The following is a 22,328-nucleotide window of genomic DNA, read 5'->3' on the forward strand; positions in this document are numbered from 1 at the left end:
TGCGTATATGCATGTATATATACATATATACATGCATATATTTTGATATATATATCAAAAAGCCCAGATATATATGCATATATATGCATATAATATGCATATACATGCGTATGTATATATGTATATATGTATATATATATGCATGCATATATATGTATGTACATATGCAGAGTTTAGCTACTTTAAATGCATAATTTATGTTTATGTCCTCATTTACCTAAAACATGAAAATAAATTGAATATTTTGGAACAGAAATAGCCATAGAATACCTAGGATTATCCATTTTTAAAAGCCACCCTAAACATAATGACCTCTATCTTTGATGATTCAAAGAGAATTGCAGGATAATAAAAGGCCTTGAGTTGTTACCTACAGCAAGTGACCTTAGCCTCCAGCCTCAATTTCTGATCTATGAATGGTGATAAAGCCTTCCCTGCAGGAGTATTCTGAGGATTAGAAATAACACAAAAAAGCACCTGGCAAATAATTTGTCTTCAATAAATAGTAGTTGTTATGGTTACAATGCATTTGCTACCACTAGCATTAGGAGGCTAAACAGAACCTGCTCTGACCCTAAAACATGCTGTGGCAGTTACGCTTTTGAGTGCCTATTAAGATTCTGTTACGCATTGTTTTTCTTGTAAAAGTGTAGTATAAACTTAACCTCCCCCCCACCAAAAAAAAATTCAGCATCTGGGCTTTTTGATTATTTGAATTCAGAATCAATAGGAGTTCATAGGTTTTGACAAAATGAAAGGAAGAGAAACAAAAACATTGTAAAGTAGAAAACATATAAGGAAATGAAGGATTCAAAGGTATCTGGCAACTCCAGTCATCAAATCAAAATATTCATTGAGCTATGATTACTGCTGGGGGATTCTTTCAGGCATAAAATATTACAATCATCTTTAACATTTCTTCTCCACTATACAAGCAAAGCAAACTATGACGTAGCTAAATAAATGCCTGGGTGATAATTATTTTACCTCTTGGTTACATAAATTACTCAAAAACAGTACCCATGTTTACTAAATATCTATGCAATACTTTAGTAAGTATATAGTATAATATGAAGAAACAAGAGCAAATATAATCTCTAACAAATTTTTACATGCATTTCTTTTTGGAGCATAAAATAAAATAACAATAGAGTCAAATGATAAAAATAACCTTTCTTTAGTCTGTGATCACAGCTGATTAGGAAATGAAGATTTAGCAATTACATAACTAAGGTTATACATAAAATTACATTTATACTTAGAAACTCAAATCTGTATTATATACACATATTGGGAGAAAATTTTCCATGGGTATCTTATGTTTCTGCATGTCTTACAAGCAGTAGCACTGAGAGTTTTTGTTCCAGACTTTTTTCTTTCACGATGTTTCTTAAAAATGATTTATCTCTTTTGCAGTACTCTCTCCTTTTCCATCTTTATTGAGGCATAATTAACAAGTAAAAATTATATATACTTGTGGTATACAAGTTAATGTTTTGATATACATATAAATTGTGAAATAATTCCACAAAATCAAGTTAATTAACGTATCAATCACTTGACATTGTTACCATTTTTTTTTTTTTTTGGTAGATGTGGTGGAAACGCTGAAGATCTGTACTCTTAGCAAATTTCAAGTATACAATACAGTATTGGTAACTATATTCCCATTGCTGTCCATTAGATTTTCAGAACTTACTCATCTTGTGTAACAATTTCACTTCTGGGATATATCCAAAGGAAATGAAATCATTATCTAAAGGAGATATCTGCATGCCCCCTGTTCATCACACTATCATTACAATATTACTCACAATAGTCAAAAGACAGAAACAACCTAAATGCCCACTGATAGATGAAAAGATAAAGAAAATGTGGTACACATACATAATGGAATATTATTCAGTCTTTCAAAAAAAATTCTGACCTTGGTGACAATGTGAATGAACCTGGAGGGCATTATGCTAAATGAAACAAGCCAGACACAGAAATACAAACACCACATGATCTCACTTATATGTAAAATCTAAAATAGTCAAACATAGAAATGGAAAGTAGAACAGTGGTTGCCAGGGGCTAGGGGGAGGCGGAAATGGGAAGATACTGATTAAGTGTTGCAGTTTTAGTTATGCAGTCTACTTTTTCAAGGCTGTTTTCATTACAGCTTTGAAAAATGGATCTAGAGTCTCCCTTGGGAACAGTGGACAGATTTATTTGCTGTCCGGTATAAGAATGTCTCCTTCCAAGATAAAGACTGAGCAGTTTTGTTTACAGTTCATTATGAAAGACTGGAGTTCCCTAAGCTCAGAATTCCTTAGCTGAGATGCACACTGTGATAGTTAATTTTATATATCAACTTGACTGGGATAATGGATGCCCAGATAGCTGGTAAAACAGTATTTCTGGGTATATCTGTGAGGGTGTTTCAGGACGATGTTGGCATTTGAACTGGTAGACTGAGTGAAAAAGATCTCTCTCACCAATGTGGGTAGCCATCATCTAATCCCTTAAGGGCCCAAATAGAACAAAATTATGGAGTAAGGGAAAATTTATTCTCCTTCCTGAACTGGGACATCCATCTTCTCCTGCCCTTGGACCTTAGCCTTCTTTGGTTCTCAGGCCTTCAAACTCAGATTGGGGCTTACAGTGTTGGCTCCCCTAGTGCTCAGGTCTTTGGGCTTGGACTGGAGCAGTACCACCAGCTTTCCTGGTCCTCCAGCTTGCAGATAGAGGACAGTGGAACTTCTCAGCATCCATAATTCCATGAGACAATTGTTTATAATAACTCTCTTTTTATATATCGGTCTATTTCCTACAGGTTCCTATTGTGCCATGAGTAATAGTTGTTGTCTTTTTTCTGGCCCAGAAGTTTCGTGACTTTGGTCATCATCCATGAAACTATGACAGGTTAACTTGTTAACTTGTTCATAAGGTAAACTCTCAAACCCTTCACAGTTCTCGATAAGGCATGGCTTAAAGGTTAATTATTCAGTGACTTATGAACACAGTTTAGAAAAAGGGTAACTTTCAACTGAACAGATATTTATTGAGAACCTAGTGTGTACAAGGTATGCTGCCTCAATTCTCAAGTTCCAAATTATATTTATGTCAATACGGGCATGGAGCAGGAATGCCAACATTAGGTTCTTTCAACAAAAATAAAAGTTTTTAAGACTTGAAGAGACTAAAGTAATAACAAAATTCCACCGATATGTAGTTGCAGTGCAGTGGGCCTAAAACAGACCAATTCTAGTGTGTGTCTCAAAAAACTTTAAATTCTGACATGCCTGGATCTTCAAATGTCAGGTCTATAAAAACCTCAAGTTTAAGTTCCCACTGAAAGACTTGAACCCTGCCCTCAGGATTCAGAGGGAGGAAATGGCTCAATATTTCATGTCCATTAGCCAGTACTAAACCTGCTAGTATTACATCCAATCCATCCTAAGCTTATCTAAGAACATGTACTTTTTTAAAAAGAGAAATATCTTTAACTTCAAGGTTCACTGTAGTTAACAGGACCATATAACTTACCATTCAACCAGGGACACTTTTGGGAAGTAAAAAGGGGTGCTATTAATAATTATACTGAGACAACAGACATAAACCAGGACTGACTGAGGCAAGAGACATATCATTCGGCTGAATACACCACCTACATTCCGAAGAGTTCAAAAAACCATTCCCTTAGCAAAGCCCTTCAGTAAGTTTGGAAGAAAATGTTTTTGTATGCAGCTCTAGATGCTAAGCTTTTCTCACTTTCAGGTTGGTTATAAACTTCTAATTAGAGCAAAGCTAACCAAAATCTAACAAATGCAAACAAAGGAGCTTTGCAAGCTATTTTTTAAAGCATTTTCTGTGACTGGCTCAGCACCCATTTACTTCTGATAGAGAGTTATTTTATTTTGAAATGACTTGCAAGATTTCATTCAGTGTCATCCCTGCAGGGGACACAAACTCCAACTAGCATCAAGAAGAGTTGTACTGCTAATTCCCTGAATACCACACTGTTAATTAATCTCAGTGAATAAAAGGATTTCTAATATAAATTATTCTGATGCCATCTATTGCCTAAAGCTGTTTCTGATGATCTATAAAAAATGTCAAAAGATACACTTTAGTCACCATGTGATAGAGAATTTGGACAAACAAGCAAGAAAATCTGGTTGAACTGAAGTCAGTGGTAGCTAGGCCAACAGAAGCCTGTTAAAGAACTTGAATTTCATTTTCCCAAGAGTTGTTTTCTCTTCCTAAAGAGCAACTACGATGAAATCAGAACATGAAATTTCACTAGGCGGTGACTATGAGGGACAATGAGTAATGTAAAACAACTCGGGCCATTTCTCTTCAAGGCATATTTCCAGAGAGATCTGATGGCTTGTTTCTTAAGTATTGCAGGTAATTGCTGAGGAATTCATGTTGGTGTTGTCTTTGCCCTTTGAGCATTCTGAAGAAAATGACTTGTACTGTATATAATCAATATTTAATGATCCAAACATTGCTGCTATTGCCTCTCAATTTTCTCCTTTCTTTCCATGTTGTCCATCATTGCTATATAGAAACTATAAATCAAAAACATAAGACAGTGGGCAAGATGCTTATATCCTCTTCATCTGGTTGATTCTTCCAGGAAAGAATTCCAAGTTCCTTGACATTCTTCCTTGATTTCTTCAATTCTGAACATCGATTTACTTTAAAAAGTACAGGCTAGAGATCTACAAAAAACTTTGGTGTCTTTGAAACAGCACACTTGTGATGAAGACTGTTAATTGCCCTTCAATATCCATAATCCCTTTCTTTCTTTTTTTTTTTTTTTTTTGAGACGGAGTCCCTTTCTGTCACCAGACTGGAGTGCGGTGGCACGATCTCAGCTCACTGCAACCTCTGCCTCCTGGGTTCAAGTGATTCTCCTGCCTCAGCCTCCTAAGTAGCTGGGACTATAGGCACACATCACCACGCCCAGCTAAATTTTTTTGTATTTTTAGTAGAAACGGGGTTTCACCATGTTGGCCAGGATGGTCTTGATCTCTTGACCTCGTGATCCACCCACCTCATTCTCCCAAAGTGCTGGATTACAGGCGTAAGTCACCGCACCCGCCCATCCCTTTCTTTCTTCTAGTATTGCCATTCCTCAAATATTAGGGGGATTGTATATTATTACCCAGCTAGAGACTGTGTTCCTAGGACCTTGCAACTAAGTGTAGGCTAAGTTCCCCACCATCCCCTGCAGCCAATAGGATGGCCTAAAGTAATGTGAGAGCCGCTTAAGCCAGTTGCCTTCTACTTCTTCTTTCCCCCTTTCTTAGGTCTGGAACTCAGGTGTGTTAGTGATGAACCAGCTTAGAACAGGCAGCCAAGGTTAACACTAGACTGTGGAGCAGCGCGTGAGAAGATGCCTGAGTCCATGAGACGACCTGTGGAGTGGTCCCACCTTGACACACTGGATTGTCTTCCAACTCAGACTTTTGTATCAGAGAAAAATTTCCAATTTTATTTAAGCCATTTTGATTTAAAAGTAGCCAACTAACATCCTAATTAACAAAATATTACAAACTAATTTATTTTAGGACTGTCCTGCTTTTTATTTATTTCGGATCACTTAAAATGTCAGCATGTGCCTGGTAAATGTCTCTGTTAAAATACAAAATCTACTCCAGGGATGCATTAGAGAAAAATTTTGAAAACTTATTTGGTAATTGCATCTCACTGCCCATCAGTTAATCTGCTTATATATTCATGCATCCTGAGAGACAATTTACTGAATTAAATCCTTGGAGATCAAATTCAGTTACTTAAAAATAAAATGTAATTTTTTTTCCAAACAACAACTTGAAATTAAAATTTTAGGCCTCCCAATTTTGCTTTTATCTATTTATTGTTAGTGTTACATAAAAATAAAATTATGTTACTAACACAATAGTACAGCAAACATACAAGGTATTTATCAGCCATAAACACTAATGAAATAGCAAAATGTCTGTCTGTTGGGAATTTCGCTTCAACCACATCAAGAACTCACAGTGCATGCCATCATTCCTTTAGTCTTCATTATTCAAACAGTGTTCACTATAACATTATCAGTGAAGTAAAAACAAGGCTTATAACTCTATACTGGTAAGATTCACTTTATAATTATTGACTGGCTTTTGTTGTTTATTTTTCTCTTGTGTTACTCATTGGGGAGTGAAATAAGAAAGAAATTTCACCAGAAGGCTTAGAATAGAAATGTGGTTACCAGTGCTGAAAGTGGGGTGGGGAGTGAAATAAGATGATGTTGGTCAGAGTACAAACCTGCAGATGAAGTAAGTTCTGGAGACTTACTGTACAGCATGATGACTATAGTTAATCATAATGAACTGTATACTTAAAATTTGCTAAGAAAGCAAATCTTAAGTATTCTCAGCACACACAGAAAAGGTAATTATGTGAGGTAATGGATATGCTAATTAGTTTGATTGTGGTAATCATTTCACAATGTATATGTATATCAAAACATCTTGTTGGACACCTTGAATATAAATAATTTTTATTTGTCAATTATACCTCAATAAAGCTGGAGGGGAAAAAACAGAAAAAGATGATCTTGAATTATGACATCACATTGTTATCTTCCCCGTGGCTTTTCTTTGTTCATTTAGTCTCGCATCCATTTATTGTTTCATTCAACAAACCTTTATTGAGTGATGTGTGAGCCTGGGAGATATAACAATAAATAAGATACATTCCCCCCTCCAAGGATGCTAATAGACTCAGAGAAACAGGTAAAGGAAATAATGAACGGAGTGGATGAAGAAAATGCCAATCCCCAGAATTTCTTTGGGGAAGGGCACTGCTTTGCGGGGAAGAAGAACATTGTTATGCCACATTTGGTTGATGGGTATGACTCCCAAATTTCATGCTTCAATTTTTTGGGTTATAAAGAGCATGTGTCCTGCTAACTGATTAAATTAGTAATGCAAATATGGAACTGCAGCAGGACTGGTTTCTTACGTATAACAGAGAGGACAAGCAAAAAAGAAGTTGCTTTTGACTACCAGACCTCTTTAACAGGCCTTTTCTGGAACATAGTGAGAAGTTCAGACTGGAAGGTAGAAATCAAACACAGTGAGGGGCAAGGAGTGGAAAGAGATCAAGAAGTCTTGGTAGGTTGGTCCTAAATTGTGACGAGTCTTCTGCGCTATGTCCCGCAGTTTAATTTTACCCTAGAGAGAACAGAATTTTGAGAATGTTACAGGGTTTTCTGCAGTGACAGCAATCAAAATGAGATTACGAAGTAGACTGGACATAAGCAGCACACTTTGGTGTCACAGTCTCCCATCACCCTCAGATGGGACCTTCTAGTTGCAGGAAAACAAGCCCAGGGCTCCCACTGAGTCTACATTATGGAGTTGTATAACTATTTTGTTACATATTACAATGCAATAACAATAATAGAAATACGGTGCACAATAAATGTAATGCACTTGAATCATCCCGAAACCATTCCCCCCAAACTCCGCCCACCCCTGATCTGTGGAAAAATTGTCTTCCATGAAACTGGTCCCTGGTGCCAAAACGGTTGGGGACTGCTGATCTAAATCACTGTGGTGTACCTCATCTATAATACGTAAATACAAGCCTTTCCTGAAACTCTTCTATGAAAGTTTTACAGTGAAATAACTTAGGTATTGGTAAAAGGAAAAATTACAATTATAAATAAACAAACCAAACTGATTTATTTCTCAAAGTCAGATGACTTTCAATCTTGTTAGCCACAGAACACAGTTTCGTTCTTATCTAGGAAAACCATTTTCATTTGTCACAGGTTCTAAAATACAAACAATATGCATATATAATTGGGTATTATTGCTACCAATATTAATAAATTTTGCTAAAAATACCTTTTACAGATTATTTCTATCATAATTACAATTTAATTTTTAGTATAAAAGAAATTTTTATAATTACTATAAATTTTGTTTTATGTTGGAAGTTATTTACATATTTGCAATTGTTATATTTTTTATTTATAGAATTTTTTAAATTTTAAAGAAGTGGTAGGTAGTATGGATATCTTTCAGCAATAAGGATACAATTGCAACTATAAGGTATAACAGGAATTTTTAATTAGTGAAAAAAATATTTAAAAGTTAAACTTCTCTGAAATACAGCATGATTTTTTTAGCTGTAGGACCTTATAAATGAGTCATAAAAACCTTGTAAAACCTGAGGAAGGACAATGGTTTTTCCAAATCATCTTCAATTATTAGTGAGCTGTTCCAATTTTGTAATTCCAGTCTCAAGGAATGAGCTCATCCAGTTTGGAGTTACCAGGTTAGCTGTATGCACATCCAGCACCTGTGAAAACAGGATTTAATGCAGCTTCCCTGACCATCCAACCTTCCTAAGCAGGGGAGAAAAAAAACAAACTAACATGACTCAAGTTATGTTGTTTCAGATTACCTACAGAAAAAAAAATGCTTCATTTTGTTTTGAGAGGCACCTGCTTCAGGCAGATCTCTCAGACTTCTCTACTCCTATTGGTTTTCTCCCCCTTAATTTCTTGTTCTTGCCTTTTTCCCGACTGGCTCATCTCTTTTCATGAGCAACGGTAGCAGCAAAATCACATCAACAGCATCCACTAACAGCCTGATCTTTGAAGTGCACTGCGCCCCCAGCTTCAGAGATCCAGAGACCTGGTAAATCCATTTCCCTGACATCCACCGCTTCTAGAGTTGCCAGGTGATAGTTTTTAGCCCATCTCCTGGCAGAAATCAGTGGGACAGGGCAACCAAGGAGAGTTGAAAATAGAGGAAAAGGTCTTCACTCAGGTGAAGGATTACATTTTACCAAATCCCTTTTTGTTAGCTTATCAAGCATTTTTGTCTCACTGAGTGGGAGCCCAGATGCTGTTAAGGCCAACAATATCCCACCTTCTTTCCATGCTCCCTATTCCTCTTGACAACTACTGTCTTTGATTGTGGCCCCAAGGGCTTTGTTTTAGAGCTAGGGTGCAAAGAAGCACTTGCTGGCTTAGAGGTAGAGAAAGTTGGAAAAGAGGAAAAAATGAAGACCACTGGGAACAGGTAGAGCATTTTTTTCATATGAGATTTGTGAAGATTATAGCTAAGGGGCTTACATGGAGAACTGTTCAAGAGAGCATTTCTAGGTCCAGGCAACAAAGTGTGACAGTAAGCAGAAAAGAAGAAAGAAGTTAGACTTCCCACCTCAACAGAGCATCCAGGGATTCTCTGGCATGCCAAGGAAGCACTTTGAGACACCACTCTTGACATGGATATTGGCATTCTGAAAATAGGCACAGTCAGTGGGAAGCCTTCCCCAAATGGCAGACTGGACTGTGGTGTCTCAGGGTCTCATAGAAGTAACTAGTGGGCATTAGGATGGGGCTAATTAGGGACAACTTGTCAGTAAGGCTTCTAACTACCATAATTTGGTTATTAAAAGTAAGTGTAATCATATTTTATGGCCACAGACTTTGTGAATCTGGGATATCATGCTATATAACTACATGTGGACTTATTTCCCAAATAGCATCAGTTGATGTATTGATGTCATTTAGCAATACAGATAGCTATTTTTTTCTGACTTCATTCTGGGCTTCATCTTTAAAATCATAATGATTTAATAAAAATTATTGTCTTACAAAATGACTGAATTCCAGGGTTTTCTAGGGCAAGTGGTGGTGAGGCCAAAATAGTGGCCATAGTAAGGTCATTTTTGCAGAAGTTTTAGCAAATGTCAAACTCAATTTAAGATCAAATGTCAAACTCAATTTAACAGGCAAGGATGGAATTGAGGAATAAAGCCATATCATTACCCAGGTATCAGAACAGAAGCCTTTGGATGCCCAGCGAAGGGTCAGGATACAATAGCCAAAGGCAGTAAATGGCAGAGGCAAATGAGCAGAGGAGACAGGAATTGAAAAGACTCAGGCCTGTCCAATATGACTGCTGGGTACAGCACTTTATAGCCAAGGTGATTGTTAGGAATACACTTTATCAAGCACCTATTAGAATGGCTTAAAACTATTGTCTTTTACCTGAGACTTTGTGTCTCATGACCCTTGTGACTGAGGGCTGTATGCACCCTTGCCTAGTTTTATGAGGATGCTGCTTACTACACGGTATAATTTAAAGACATGTTGAACTTGGTTCCCTGACCCAAAATATCAACCCTATCAAGGAAAAGTAAATGGCTAGTGATTATCAGCCAAGGCCCTGGTTCTTTGAGATGAGCAGCCACTACTGCTCTCTGCAACAATTAAACTTAATATTTACTGACTCTGGAGGACAGACCAGATCAACATCTTCAAGTTTTGTGGGCAGTGGGATGTGACTCTGCCCTAGGAGCCAGAGAAGTCAGTGGTAGATACACTCTGTAAAAGGCAGAAGGCCATTCTTTGGTCAAAACTATATCAGTAATGAGATATACAACCAAATATCAAAAGTAAGGGCAGGGGATCAAGTTCAGAACAGAGCAGAAGCTGCCACTACTGGTTTTGTTGACTCAGCTCTGCAAGGAGCGCCTTTTACCCCCAGGAAGTTGACTGTTATCTGGAAACCAGAGAGAGGGACATACTGATAGGAAAGGACTATGCTACATCATTTTGACTAGGGTTGACCCTCAAATTACTTATTTTCTTTAAAAAGGGAGGAGGGCAGGGCCTTAGCCCCTAAATGACACTTATGGCTTCTAAAAGTGATCTAATAAATCATGGCTGGGCTTGGTGGCTCATGCCTGTAATCCCAGCACGTTGGAAGGCAGGCAGATCACTTGAGCCAAGAAGTTTGAGATCAGCTTGGGCAACATGGCAAAACCTCGTCTCTAAAATCAAAAAAAAAAAAAAAAATTGTGAAACAGAGTCAAAACTAGATAAACCAAATGCACAAACTTTCCATTCTTAAAATATATCCAAACATATCTGTAGAAGTTAAAAACAAAGTCAAAGAAATTATCTGGGATCAATTTTTTTAAAAAAATAGTACTGAACCACTTAAACAGTCAAGGAAGATTTATTCAAGATGATTGCAATAGGAGAGAGAGACTATTATAACAGGGGAGAAAAACTGAACTCAACTCCACTGAAACAAAAGGCAGGAGGATTTGTAAATGCTGGAGTGAGCTAACGGAAAAGTTCTGACAGACATTAGTGGAGCGTTGGTCAACATGATTAGGCCATCTGCGTTTACTAATTGTTGCTTATAGAAGTTAGGTTCCTACCCTCCCACAGCTAGAAAAGAATTCCAGCTTTCTTGATGATTAAATTTCAAAGTGTCCTAGGTCCTTGAGAAAAATATTTCTGGATTGTAGAAGATTTACATCTCAAAGGGACAGAGAAATAATTTATAAGTTTTCTGAGTAAATGTTTTAAGAAGAGGGAGATCAGGAACCTATGGTCAGTAAGAAGCCTGTTTAAAGTTTAGTCAAGCTGAGGGAATGTTAAGGTAGGGAAAGAATATGCTTAGAACTATTTGCATCTGATGCAATAAAGATCCCCCCTCCTTTTTCCTGGTTCAGATTCTATTTTGCAGGTTAATTGCTTCAACAAAAGATTATTCATAAGGCAAAAGGCAATCATACTAAACTCCTCTTTGCAAACGCTATTTTCCACTTTCAATTTTATGGGTTTTCCACTTACAATTTCAACATTAAATGTATGCTCCCCAAACATACATTTAATGTTTAAACTGATAGGAAGTACTTTCACACCTAGGTTAATTTTTCAAAAGGTGAAGATCTCAAGTTTAATCGCCCACAGTTGCCACTGGAAAATCTTTTCTGCAAAGGATATTATATGTAGGAAGCTTCTGACTCAACTGGCATCTCAACTTAAAACTTTCACTTCCTTCACATGTGTATCAGTCACCTGTCACGCAGTGGGTCTAGAGAGCAGGAATGAAAGATTTCTGACAACTGTTCTAACAAAAACATAATGAAATTCTTCTGATGAATCCCATTTTAACAGGTCATGGCATCAGATTGACGGGTCCAGAAATTCATTTGGTTACTGGAGCTTTGCAGGGGAAAATGAGGTCTGAGAAAACCAGCTGATAAAAAAGCACAGCAAAGGTCAAACAAATCAGAGAAATGATCAGCCAAATGAGCCGCAAAATTATTTATTTGCTTGTAAAAAAGAAATTAGCTATACTTTGTCATATATAACCAATACCTGTCTTACTTGATGGAACACACGATTGCCCAGACAAAAAGAAACAAGGTAGGGATACTCATGTGTGCAGCCTCGGGGGGGACTACTGGATTTTTATCAATTTGAAAACACTGGAGACATACTGAGAGCCAAAATAATTAGGAAATCATTGTTGATTGAATCCAGTATCTTGTCTGATAGGGCTTCCAGCTTGTTAAGGTGGTTACTACAAACAGGGAATGAAAGCACTGAGTCCAAGTTCATTTGGTTATTAGGCTTCTACTTATAGTTCATGTCCATCAGAATGTTCCTATGCTTACCTTGCTATTTCATCCTTCTGCTTTCAAGATAATCCCTTTCCTCTCTAAACGAACATTAAAGACCTGCTTGCTTCTCTTGGCTAACTTTAATCTTACACTATTTTCTTGCATGTTTCTTTCCCCTACAATATGGATTGCCATTAAAACTCTTGTTCTGCAATGAGAACACACGGACACAGGGAGGGGAACATCACACACGGGGGCCTGTCAGGGGGTGAAGGGCTAGGGGAGAGATAGCATTAGAAAAAATACCTAATGTAGATGATGGGTTGATGGGTGCAGCAAACCACCATGGCACATGTATACCTATGTAACAAACCTGCACATTATGCACATGTATCCCAGAATTTAAAGTATATAATTTAAAAAAAAAAAGACTCTTGTTCTCTTTCTACGCACAGATCATCATTGTTCTAAACACAGGAAATTCATACTCTATGTGCTGTGTTCCATCCATAGAACAAGAGAGTACATATACCCACTCCTTTGTCCACTAATCCAGTACGGTATAGATGCGAGATGCAGCTTTATAGAGCCCAGTGAAGAGAGTTGCTTCTCCTCTCCTCAGTGCGGTGCTTACCCTATGTTTCAGTTCAGCATACTTTTGACATCTTGATTTGGTGCTGACAACCAGTGGCATTTCTCTCACATAATTATGAGTGACTATAATCCTCCAAAAGAGAGCAAAATACATTGTAAATGACCAAAGACATACTAAGTGTGTATACTATAGAAGGAGGGAGATCTTCGATAAGCAGCATTAAAACAGAAACAAACCGGGTGTTGTTTTTTTTTCAACTGTTCATTTTAAAATAACAAAAAGGAAGTTATAAAACTTGCTCATAGGCTCCCTTGCACCCTTAAACTAATTTCCCCCAAAAGTGACATCTTATAAAACTGTACTACAATACCAAAACCAGGAAATCGACATTGGTAAAATGCTTTCAGCTACACTATTAACTAGAATACAGAATTTATTTTATTTTCACCATTTTTACATTCATATGTTTATGTGTGTTTGTGTGCATATGTATAATTCCATATAATTTTTCCCACGTATAGATTCATGAAACCACTGCTACAACCAAAGTACAAATCTGTTCTATGAGCACAAAGGAACTGCTTCATGCTACCCATTTATATTTGTACCACCCATCCACCACACACTTTCCCTATCCTATTCCCTGGAACAACTAGTCTGTTCTCTACCTCCATAGTTATATAAATTGTAATCATATCAACCTAACCTTTTGAGATTGAACTTTTTCCCTAAGAATAATACCCTTAATATCCATCCAGGTTGTTGCCTGTATCAGTAATCTGTTCCTTTTATTGCTGAGTGGTATTCCATTGTATGGATGTGCCAGAGTTTGTTTAATCATTAAATCTCTGAAGGATATTTGGGTTGTTTCCAGTTTTTACTATTACAAATAAAACTGTTATGAAAATTCATCAATACGTTTTTGTGTAAACATAGGTTTTCATTTCCCTGGGATAAATGCCCAAGAGTGCAATTGCTGGACCATATGGTAAGTGCATGTTTAGCTTTGTAAGACACTGTCATATTATTTTCCAGAGTGGCTGTACTATTTTACATTCCAACCAACAATATATGAGAGACGTAGTTTCTCCACATTATTACCTATATTTAGTATTATCACTATCTTTTATTTTAGCTGTTCTAATAGGTTTATAGTGCTGTCTCCTGTGGTCAGAATGTATTTTTATACAATATGTTCCCATTAATAAGTTACAGTCTTCTACATTTCCCCATTGCTCATCGTTATAGATGCACTTCACATCTACAAGCCTACAGTTTTCTCTTCTCTCTCCTACACAATCTTCTCTCTTCTATAGACGTACAACAAATACTCTGTAAAACAGCCTTCCATTTTATTATTACCTTTAATCTAAACTCTAGAATGTTGTAAGACTAGCTAGAAAAGTGAAACTGACTTGGCTTGCATTTAGGAATGAGGAAGCAAAGTCAAGTGCCTGAAGACTCCATAAAGTATGCACCTCATGGGTCTGATTTTTTTAATCAAATACAGGATTTCAGAGTCAGAAACTGTAGAGACTGCTTCCCATAGTTAGGCTAGTAGCTATGGATTCTATGTCCTATCAAAAAAGTGAGGGTCATTATATTCCAGGAGCTAATTTGGGACTGAGAAATTGAACTAATTTTATTTGTTCAGATAAAGGACTAATGAAGATACGAGATCTAGCTGTGGTGAAATCAAAACAGACACAAAGATTTGATTTTCATGGCTCCTGAGTAACCCAGGAAATCAATTACCTGCTGTGCTATCAATGAGACCTTTGTGGCTATAGCAGCCCCAATTACCAGTACTTGAGCTCATACCATATATCTTAAATGAAAAGTCTTCAGTACAATCTACCCATTTGTTTTTACTGTCTTAACAATGTATCACCATGGGATCAGTAAGGTTGCAGAACTAGTTTTGATTGAAAAAATAATTTTGAAGTACAGAAGAACTGGCATCTATTTTCTATATCACATATAAATACTTTTATAATATTCAACATGCTGCTCAAAAATCCAGATAAATTTATCCAGTAAAAAAAATTATTTAAAAACCTGTGTGCTGAAATTCCTCAAGGTTTTATTATTCAGGAAGAAGGCAGGGAAAAGTGTGAGCACATCCATCAGTGGTTTTAAATCAGAAAAATAATGAATCTTATGCTGAGTACCACTTTGGCAGAGTTAAAAAGAAAAAAAGTCATGAAGAAAAGGTGAAAAAGAAAAGGTGATAATGAAGGTACCGTTTCAAATTGGAAACAACTAAAAGAAAGATTTTTAGATTTGAAAAAAAATAACTGGATCAAAATATTTATATCAAAGAAAAAATCCTCGTCAATGAGTTAATATCTGCTTTTCTAAGAATAGAGCTTAAAACTTAGTAATATGGGTTGTCAATATAGAGTTTGCTGTGTAACAAACAACATGATCTCATTTGAAACCTGATACTCAAAATCAATTCAAACAGATTGGGAACAATTTTGTTATTTTTAAAATTATGTCTGCATGTGCATATGCACTCATTACTGATCTTATAGCCAGTCTCAAGTCTCACTTGACACATCACATCTGGCAATTAGGAAACTGGTGAAGTTGTATTACTCTGTATCACTACATTACAAACAGGCAAGGATAAACTTCAGAACTTCAAGAACATAATTGTTTGAGAAAGAGAAATGTTGGGCATGGGTGGGAGAGTGGGAGATAGCTTCAAAAAAGAGGCAAGACAAAAACTGTGTCTTCAAGGAAGATACGTTTTTTTCTCCAGAATTATAAAATATGCTAATCCCAAGAGGATAAACTCCAAAGGTATCATATGATGCCATCTTAACCAACCAATATCATCCATCTTGCTGTTATTAGACTATCACCATGCTCAAGCTGAGATCTTTTAAATAGCATTTAATAATCTTAAAATTACAGAATTAAAAATTAAAGCTCAGTTACACTTAAAATTTAGAGCTCTACTTTGGGAGGCCGAGGCGGGCAGATCACGAGGTCAGGAGATGGAGACCATCCTGGCTAACATGGTGAAACCTCGTCTCTACTAAAAATACAAAAAATTAGCAGGGCATGGTGGCGTGCACCTGTAGTCCCAGCTACTCCGGAGGCTGAGGCAGGAGAATGGCGTGAACTCGGGAGGCGGAGCTTGCAGTGAGCCAAGATGGCGCCACTGCACTCCAGCCTGGGCAACAGTGCAAGACTCCATCTCAAAAAAAAAAAAAAAATTAGAGCTCATTTACATTTTAATACAAATTCTAAATATGTATTTTTTATTTATATCTTAAGATATTTGGTTGCAATTATAAAGCATGATTTGAGGACTGACATTTTTCCCTAAAGTATAAATTTAGGAAAACTAAATACAAGTTTTCTTTCTGAATTTTGTAGAGAAAGAAAAGAAAATTTCCTTCAGTGGCTTGGCTGAATTCTACTATTCATGTGTCTAAGGCAGCATGACACCACTTGGATCATTTTTCTTCCAGTAGTTGACTTGTGAAAGTTTGAGGATAAAGTAGAGATCCATACAGGCACCCAAGACTCAAATGTTTCACATTGTTTATTGACAGTGAACTTCAGAGATGCACAATATCACTGATAACTCTGAGAACAGAGTACTTCGGTTATCTATTTCTGGTTTGCTTGAAGTTTTTCAGGAATATGCTGAAAGATTCAATGTGATCATGTGCTCAAACTTATTAAAGTGGAAATTCATGCTTCCTATTTCTATGCATTTTGTTATTCTGAAGTGATAGGTTTCTATATTGACTGAAAAGTTTCTTCACATAATTATCCTAAACCATAAGTGACACCTTAACCTTTACAGTCAAAATGTTGAGAGATAGATATTGGAAACTTGTACTAAAAGATAGTGCTGGTGAGACAAGTAGAACAGCCTGCAATTAATATAATTTTTCACTCCCTTCAGATAAGATGTTAGTAGTAAAATTAAGAGAACCATAAAACTGTTATGATGATGACTTTATTTAAAAAGAAAAATGGCATTATGCTGATATTTAAAGCATTATCATAGAAGACTACTTTATTACAAATATATATACCCCTTTAGGCATTGTTCTTTTAGCTGTCTTAGGCTATTGCTCAGCCAAACTAATAAGTCTGAACTGTTTTCTAATTCCTGTGTAAAGATGAAGGTATTGAAAACTTAGCATGAATACTAAAGAAGAAATATATGCACTAGGGAAAATGCACCTGTGCATTGCTATTCTCTGTCTGACTCTCTAACTGCCACCATTAATATTTTTTGTGTTTCTCACAGCTGTCAGGACGTGCTGGCTTCTGCTTTATTCTCAGCTCTTAAACACATCTTTTCAAGTTACATGGTTTGCATGCTAATGTTCAACCAAGGCATATTATTCAGTCTAATTTTGATCTTATCAAACGTAGGACAAGGATTTTAAATGCAAGAACCATTCATACTAATTAGAAGAACTATTTAACAGCCAGTCTTAGGCTTCTGAAAGACTAAGGCAAAAATTTAAAATAAGCCTCAAAATTAAAATAATAGCAATAGCATAGAAATTTTTTAAATGTTCACATGTTTATTTTTTGTTTTAAATCCAATTGAGTGCTATTTTCAAATAATCAGAAATGTGAGACTATTCCATTTATACAAGATATGATCAAAGAGTTTCAAGTCGAATACTATCTTAGAAATAATTTAGCACAACTCCATAATTTCATGAATGAAGAAGCCTGGAGAGCATGGAGAAGTTTGCAGTCTTTCCCAAAGTCACACTGCGACCTAACGACAGAGTCAAGACTTAAAATCATACTGCTCTGTCTCCCACCATACAAGATAAGCTGAGATCAAACAGAAAAAAACGCTAAAGCATTTTTAAAATCAAAGCACTTAAGAGATATTTTTAAATTGCTTGTTTGATGTAGAATTTCTATTCAAGTCAAAATGATCAAATTTCCTTACAAGTCTTTTAGTTCTCCTTTTTAATCAGAAGTGATCACATCGCCTCTACTAGATGCTATGGTGGGAGGTTTCACATTTACCCTGTCAGAAGAGCTCCAATTGATCAACATGCCACTTCTCAAAATCTCACACAATCCTGGTGCGGCCTTTTTCCACTTTATTTGGAATATTGATTGACTCAATGCTTATAGAGGCATAGCTTTTCAAACCAAACATTCCTCAGGAGACACAACTTGACTCACTCAAATGAATATTTGGACTATTAACTAGCTCACCATTATTTAAATGATTTAGCCTACCTGTAGGCTTACAGCCTACCCATAGGCTATCCACACAGAGTACATATTTAGGCCAGGTGCAGTTGCACATGCCTATAATCCCAGCACTTTGGGAGGCCAAGGTGGGATCACTGAGGTTGGGAGTTAAAGGCCAGCCTGGCCAACATGGCGAAACCCCGTCTCCCTAAAAATACAAAAATTAGCCCGGCGTGGTGGCCGGTGCCTGTAATCCCAGCTACCAAGGAAGCTGAGGCAGGAGAATTACTTGAACCCAGGAGGCAGAGGCTGCAGTGAGCTGAGATTGCACCACTGCACTCCAGCCTGGGTGACAGAGCAACACAAGTTCTCAAAAAAGAACTCTATAAAGTACACATTTGGGTTTCCAAGTGCACAGCCCTCTACAATCTTGAAACCCATGTTCTCACTTACAAGTGGGAGCTAAATAATGTGTACCCATGGACATAGAAAGTGGAATAATAGACTGGAGATTTGAAAAGGTTGGAGGAGGAGGAAAGTGAGGGATAAGAAATTACCAAATGGATACAGTGTACATAATTTGGGTGATGGTTATACTAAAAGCCTAGACTTCACCATTAAGCAATATAGCCACATAACAAATCTGAACTTGTATCACCTAAATCTATAAAAATGAAAAATATATAATTTTTTAAATGATCAAATCTGAAGGCCATACTGAGCATACCTGCTGCTTTCATCATATGGAAGAGTCCACACGCACAAGAGAAGGAAACAGATGAGGTAGGACTGCTTTGAAAAAGTTCCCAAAGATGTTCAAATTAGTCATTTTATCTTGAATATGCTAAGTAGATTGTTAATAAGATAGACTGATGAGAATTTGTGAATTTTCCACAAGATATGGGGAAAATGTATAACTAAGTATTGTTAACTAGAAATTTTTTCAGCTATGAAGACAGAGTGAACCTCTCAAACTAAAGAGATAAATTTTTGATTACTCATACCTATATTAACTGGAAGTCTGAAGTTAGTAAAGCACTGTCAAACTAGTAGAAATCAAAAGATGCCTTATGTTAGTAAATTGGCACATAACATGATTTTTGAGGCTATGTCATTAACTTCATTATATCGAACTACTTAGAGTTAGTTACATATGAAAATACAGGAATGTATAAACAAAATAAAACTTGAGGGAAAAATACAGAAAAGAGGAAGGACAGTAAGTAAAATACACATTGAGTAATTGACCATCATATACCTAATATATATGAGAATCAATACATTTTGTGTTTGCCTTTTGGTCTGATCCCTGTGAAGCATGAAGAGAAGTAGAACTTTCACCTGCATTTCAAAGGAAACTTAGAGAAACAGAAGGGGTATAATTTTCCTGTTCTAAGACTAAATTGTATTCTCAGATATCAAGCTTCTTGAGAACCAGAATGAAAATATCTTTTAAGCCTTTTGCGTTATACATTTACTCCTATAATCTCTGTTTTTAATAGTCAATAAACAGTAAAAAACAACACAGTCTCCTGTTTGGGGAAAGAAGGCAATATGTAGACATCTTTAATTGGGAGAGAACCATGGCCTACAAATTCAAAGGTCTTTTGTACATTAATCTCTCCCTACTTAATCATCACACTAATCTTGTAAAGAATCACAGAGATCCAGAAATGTCAAAAGATATAATTGCTGTATTTTGTAATTGTGGAGGATTATATCCTGAACACAAAGACAGATGGGAAAAGGCTTTTGGCCCCATTTCTACTGTGTGCTTGGGGAACAATCATAAGATAAGCAGAAGCCTGTTTGCAAATAGAGTAGCAAAGAATAACATACCCTTTGAATGAAATGCTCATTTAATGATGTGACATTTCCTTTAGTGATCTAGAAATCAGTTAGTTTTAACCCATTTCACTGTACTGACAACTAAGATGAACACAAAAGATTCAATGAGACTTCTTTGGCTTATACCAATGTGTCCTCCCTTCAAAATAAATTCACTTGGAGAAACTTAAGAGTCTATAATGTGAAGTTTCACAAGACTTTTTTTCTCATATAATGGAAATAGTTTGTTGTATTATGCAGTGCACTTCATGTTTTCCAAGGCACATTTCAGTGGTTCTGCTTCACAGCATCCACATCTTCGTTGCAAGCAATGAAGTCTGTGTTTCCGTTATGGCTGTCACTGTTATTTTGACTGCCTTTAACCTGCTTGGCAACTTGAGAATCGTTTTGTCAAGATCTGCACCCATAAAGTGGCCATGGCGTGGCCTTTGTTGATAAACTGCTCTCACTTCACTGACAGATATTTTCTGATGCTTTGAATATAGCAACAGTGATCCCACAGTGACAGCTAACACTGGAAAAATTCTACAATGCAATTTTACTACAAGATGTAGAAGAAAACACAGAAGACATAGGTGAATGGAATTGATGGGTCAAAGGGTACAAAGACAAACTCCTTCCACGAATGTTTGAGAGTGCCTGGTTGTGTACATCCTTGCCAATATTAGGTATTATGATACTTCAAAATCTTTGTCAATTGATTTAATTAAAAATAATATCTTGTTACAATTTGTATTTTTCTTATGAATGCAACTTAGTATTTTCATATCTTAATTTGTCACTGCTATTTTTCAGTGTTCACTTTCTCTGCCTGTTTTTCTATTGAGGGCATTGTCTTTATTGAATTGGAAGACCACTTTATATACAGAATACCAATTCTAAAGTTGAGAATATATTATGGGATAAATGACCAGTATCACTTTGATCTGAAATTCCTGCAACAGGATAGAGAAAATGTTATTCATTGAAATTCCAGAGGAGTTGGTTGGGGGGAAGTATATTTCTCTGCAGTCTCTACATGAAGAAAGAGTTGTTTTTGGAGCTTTGATTTTCGGAAGCTTGAGGCATACAACAGGCATGAGAAAGACAGTGGAAAGTGTGGATGTGTGATGTGAATGGAAGCAATCTGAATGTCCAGCAATAGAAGATCATTAAGTAAATTATAATATAATACACATAATGAGATGCTATGCATTTGTGGTCAGCAGCTTCTAAAATCATCCACGGTGATACCCAGCCCCTGATATGCATGCCTTTGTGTTATCTTCTCCCCTTGAATGGATCTAGTGACTTGCTTCTAACAAACAGAATATGGCAAAAGCCATGGGATATTGCCTCTGAGATGAGGTTACAAAAAGATTCTGTTTCTGTCTTGGTCATCCTTTCTTGCTCTCTCACTTCCTCTGATTGTATCCAGCTGCTATGCTGTGAGCTGCCCTATCAAAAGGCTCATGGGGCAAGGAATTAAGGGAGGCTCAGTCCAGTGACCTACGAGGAATGCAGTTCTCCCAGCACCATATGTGTGAGCTTGTAAGCAAATCCTTCCCCAGTTGTGCCTTGAGATTTCTACAGCCCCAAACCACATAAAAGTTTATTGTTTTAAGACACTAATCTTTGGGGTAATTTGCTATGCAGCAATAAATAATGAATGCAGCAGCCATTAAAAATGATAATGCAGATGTGTGGTTTGTATGTACAATGGGGGGATAGATGTGTGGGTATGTGCACATGTCGTCTGTCCTGCTGCAACACGCTTCTGTATATACACTTAGTAAATAGGGGAATTATGGCACTATAAGTTGGAGTTGTGCTGGTTCATATATGACTTTTTCTGGATAAGCAAAGCCAAAATAGGACTGGACTTCTAACCATCAGCAGGAAAGGAAAAACCCTCTGCTCAGCAGCTGCACTGACAGCAGGAGCCCATTGTATGTTTTAAGAAATTTAAAACAAGTGCTTAAAAATATAAAATATAGACAAGGCTATTTATTAAAGCATGATTTGCAAGATTTATAGTAAGAAAAGACTGAAAAAAACCCACATTCCATCAGTATAAGATTGATTAAGTAAACTACGGTATACCAACCAATGAAGGACTATGCAGATATAATAAGAACTGATGAAAATTCTTTATGGTAATGTAGAGTGATCTGCAGGATTTAGCTATTAAATGAAAGACACCAAGAAACTGAACAGTGAAACTCATAAAAGAAGGGAAATATCAATATGTATAATATTTGCTAATATTTTCAAAAAGAAACTTACAAAGATACCC

At 36.5% G+C, this 22,328-nt stretch overlaps 1 long non-coding RNA gene across 1 annotated transcript in view; it reads right to left on the minus strand.

Annotated features, from left to right (window-relative positions):
• The window catches only part of LOC134738143 (uncharacterized), a 203,049-nt gene that overhangs the window by 161,523 nt on the left and 19,198 nt on the right, over nucleotides 1–22,328 (minus strand). The window lies entirely within an intron of this gene.

This window comes from Pongo pygmaeus, chromosome 15, assembly GCF_028885625.2.
Source record: "Pongo pygmaeus isolate AG05252 chromosome 15, NHGRI_mPonPyg2-v2.0_pri, whole genome shotgun sequence".
Classification (NCBI taxonomy): domain Eukaryota; kingdom Metazoa; phylum Chordata; class Mammalia; order Primates; family Hominidae; genus Pongo; species Pongo pygmaeus.